At 36.8% G+C, this 4588-nt stretch overlaps 1 protein-coding gene across 3 annotated transcripts in view; it reads left to right on the forward strand.

The window, feature by feature from the left end:
- Positions 1-4588, forward strand: part of PAPOLA (poly(A) polymerase alpha) — a 49039-nt gene that overhangs the window by 1167 nt on the left and 43284 nt on the right. The window lies entirely within an intron of this gene.

Below are 4588 nucleotides of genomic sequence, written 5' to 3' on the forward strand. Positions count from 1 at the left end.
CCTTTTTTTTTTCCTCGCTGACATTTTGACGGCTCCGGGTTGAGATGACAAAACTTCCTGCTCCTCAGTTCCGTAGTTCATAATGTTAGTTTTTTATTATCCTGTATAAGTCGAGGGAACCAGCGATGGGTAGGTGGTCAAGTGGCTTTTAAGAATAAGGCATGTCTATATGCTGGGTTTAGGTTTTTGTGGTGTGGGTTGTTTTTTTTTTGTTTTTTTTTGGTTTTTTTTTTTTGCTATTGAAGGAGACATATAAAGAATTTGGGATTACTCACTATTGTTTCCCTATTAATATTTGGGATTATTCACTGTTGTTTTAAATGTGTAAACTTTATGTGAAGAATAACCATGCTTGCCTGCTGTGCTTGGTTTATTCAATCTAAAATACTATTAAGTTAGTCGTGGGGCAGATAACAGAAGGCAACCTTAACTGAAAGAGTTTATGGCAGGAAAAACACAGTGGGTGAATGCAGAAAGGAAAATGGTTATGCCAAGTAGTTTCTAATGCTTGTATAATGAGGCTGCAATGTCTTTATAGGTAAGTCTTGCACATGTTCATTATGGCAATGAAAAATTACCAGAAACCAGCTTTGAAGTTGGCTAGGCTTTTTGGCCTCAGGAAAATGGGAGGGTGTTTATTCTGCCTGCTTTCATTCTTAGTTTATTTTGTTGTGACTACATAAATTCCAAATACTTAATAAAAACATTTTAAAGTTTGGGCTACTTCTATGAGTTGTAATAATAGCAATCTTCAACTTCGACAAATTTGGAATGATGAGATCATTTTTCTTAATGTAGGTGTTTATGATACTTTGACCAGAAACTCTTAAATAACATTACATAGCAATATATTAGTGCAAATATAACTATTTTCAGTATAAACATTACTTGGCAACTTCACTAATACAGGAGGTTTATTTTAGTTAGGAAAAGCAAAGCTTTCTCAGATTCTGCATTTGTTGTCATTTGTTTGGAATGATTGACTTTGTATTATTCAGTCAAGACTTCAAAGTGAACATTGTAATGCTAGTAAGTTGCAATGCTAGTAATGTTAATTCTTGAGTTTATGAAGTGATACCTCTGACTTAAGTTTAGAGGAAAAAAAAAAGCCGAGCTTAGGAAATTCCTTTCCTGTATAATTCTTTCCATTTGATGCTTTTATACTTTAGGATGGTAATTGTTTGAGTGAGAGTAGAACAACCCTATGTCACTGCCAAACTTTCAAGATGACAAACAAATTACTCTTTTGTCCTGACCTTTCAAGACAGAAGTTTAAAACTTCATTTTTTAGGGTAGTATTTACAACTGACAGGCCTAGTCAGAGCTGATCTCCCATACAACCAGAGATTGTCATCACTCTTTACTTGATTAGTTCAGAGCTCTCAAGAGGTGTACAGTGTTGTTGATACTGCACTGTGCGTGTATGTGTGCGTATTTCTCCTAGCAGTACGGTACAGAACTATAAAAACAAGCAAATTATTTATGTACAAGACACATCAGTAGTAAGAGAGCAAACTCAGGTTCTGCTGAAGCTGATAGCTGGCATTTGCAAAAGCCTTTCAGTGTTTAAAAAAAATACTGAGTTTATCCTAGGAACTTCTGTGACTTTCTGTTACAATTCTCTTTAATCTCTCGCGTGAAGAGATAGCAGCTGCATAAGGGAAAACTCTTTAACTTTCAATTGTTCAAAAAAGCTGAGTAGAAACAAAGGTGAATATTTCCCATTATAAAGATACATTTTAGTGAACTGTTAGGTACAGAATGTTCCTGTGCATTATCTGAAACCTAAGATGCTAGGGAGAAATGAAGCTCACTAAGCTGCTCATACGTTTCAGTTAGGGCTAGGTTTTACGCAGAAAGGCTACTGACTCAGTGAAGCAGTAGCAATGTTTATGTGAATTGATGATGTAGTCTTTTTATGTAACCTGGGCTTTTCTGACCCTCCAAATAGAGAAATAGCACCATCAATCTGTTTCTTGTTAAGCTGCTGATATTATTGCACTTAGAGCTTCTTTGCTGAATTTCCTTATCTGCTGAAATCATTGCAAATGACTTTTTTGTTTGTTTGTTTTTCAATCAGAAGTGGAAAAGTCCATTGAGTCATATGTATGAACACTTAAAAGTGCCATAAGTGCTATAAACTTTTAACTGTTGTTGGTATTGGTAACTTCCATATTGGAGTTTTGGAAAGTCATTAATTTTTTTTTTTCAGTCTTTATTGTAGACAGTCAAGCTTATTCTCACTTCTGAAGTAAGACTTTTTATATGTTTTCTTTCACTGAACTTTGCTTTAGACATATGCAAAGTCATTGTTTTCTTGACTTTTAATTAGCGACTGTCAACTTGTACTCCAGAAGAAGTACAACACTGTATTTAAAATGGCTTGTACTGATTGGGAGTGGATAAATAGTATGTTTCTGAACAGAGAGAGCTCAGGTTTTTATAGACTTTTATGGAAGGAATTAATTTATTCCTAACTTTGTGAAGCACAGGACCTACTTTAGAAGAACGGTTGTCTTAATTTAAAGTGATAGCTTTATTAATCAAGAAGAAATTGATATAAAAATCTATACTGAGGACTAATTTGTTAGATGTAGTACAGAGGAACTGGATGGCAAGTATATGTGCTTTTGCAATAGTTTTCAGTCTTCTAATGTCACTCCAAAAAAGACTGAGTTTATACCTGTTAACATGGAGGTACTGCACGGAACTTGGAAACCAGTTATTTTGGGCTGAGCAGATTTCACCGCTGAGACAAGTTAATCTCTTACAGTGAAACCCTTCATGGGATTCCTAGCTCTTGGTTTGATACTTCCTAATATCTTTTGATTCAACCTTACTGAATTTCTTAAATTACTACCTCTGGAGTTTTTGGTCTCCAGAATAGCAATAAACCTCATTTTTGGTTCAAGTGCTGCCTGCAGAGTTCAGTAGAAATTTCTTTTGTTTAAACTTGAGAAACTTCTTCCTAAACTGTTGTTAGTAAAAACGTTGTGGATGGCTGTGTGTTTGGATACGCTGCCTTCAATATTCTTCTGTACAAACGGAAGAGCCAGAGAAAACTCAGGATTGAGTCAAAGGTTAGCAGAATGTGTATGAATGTTCGTTCTTTTGCCATAGGTGAGTCTCTTCTTCCATAGGTCCGTTGCCTGTCATTGCTCCAATACCCAAACCAGATTTGAACATGGGTATCTTGAACATCTCACACTGACAGTTGAACACTTAATTCATGGTCTAAAGGATCCAGCAATTTTCTGCTAGATATTAAAACTTTTGTTCAGGAAGGACAGCTGGATTGTCCTAACCATTTAAAAACATATGTTCCCTGGTAACTGATTTACACAGACTTCATTAAGATTTCCTGCTTAGATTTCTGAAATTTTGCGTGGAGTGATGGCGTTAGCATTAAGCCAGAAACTTTAATCTGAAATTGCCAAAGTCAGTCCTTGTTGGAGGAGACTTTAAAACAAGCAAACAAAACCCCTCAGAACACTTCCTCTGAAATCTGACACAGTGGAGCTTGAGCTTTGTGAATTTAGCTCTAACTGATTGACCAGTTGGTGTGATGACCAGTATTGCTTCAGTAATCTGACTTGGGGGTCTTACATCAGTAAATAAGAAAGACTGAATTTTACTGAGGTAATCAGTAGAGGCAAATAGAGAAGAGAGGATAGTCTCTGAGATTCCTTAAGTTGTGTATTTTGTCTTGGTATCTGGAGGCAAGACTGAATGAGCCAAAGGTCCTGACTGAAGTTAAAAGTTTAAAGTTAACGTTCTGTGGGTTGTTGGCACTATTTTAAGACACTTAACAGCCCACGGTTTCTCTTCCTTCACCAGTGCTAGCCTTACTGTGCATGTCTGTCTGGACAAACTTAATCCTCAGCTGAGGTTTAGTGATGTATGAAAGGGGTTATATGACTTCTAGCAAAAGCAAGGCTTGATGGCCAAAAGCCGGAAGGGATTTTTGCATGCACTTGGCATACGTTTAGATGACTTAGATCTTGGGTGGTTAAGATCTATTTCAGGATGGATCAGAGGTGAGCTTTAAACTTACATGGGATTCAAACTGTTATAATTTGTTAAATATTATGGCATCTGTTTTTAAGATTTCAGTTGTTTGAGTTGTCTTTTATTTCTGTGAAGCATCCCAAATTTCAGGAGTATGAGGTTTAGATAATGCAGTGCTGATTGCAACTGTATTTTGTTTGTGATAAGAAGCTGTCATGGTTTAACCTCAGCCGGCAACTGAGCACCACACAGCCGCTCCCTCATCCTCCCCCCCACCGCCCCGGTGGGATGGGGGAGAGAATTGGAAGAGTAAAAGTTGAGAAAACTCATGGGTTGAGATAAGAACAGTTTAATAATTGAAATAAAATAGTAATAATAATAGTAGTAGTAATAATAATAATAAATATACAAAGCAAGTGATACACAATGCAATTGCTCACCACCTGCTGACCAATGCCCAAAGCAAGTGATACACAATGCAATTGCTCACCACCTGCTGACCAATGCCCAAAGCAAGTGATACACAATGCAATTGCTCACCACCTGCTGACCAATGCCCAGCCAGTCCCCGAGCAGCAGT

This window comes from Aptenodytes forsteri, unplaced genomic scaffold, assembly GCF_000699145.1.
Source record: "Aptenodytes forsteri isolate BGI_AS27 unplaced genomic scaffold, ASM69914v1 Scaffold193, whole genome shotgun sequence".
Classification (NCBI taxonomy): Eukaryota; Metazoa; Chordata; class Aves; order Sphenisciformes; family Spheniscidae; genus Aptenodytes; species Aptenodytes forsteri.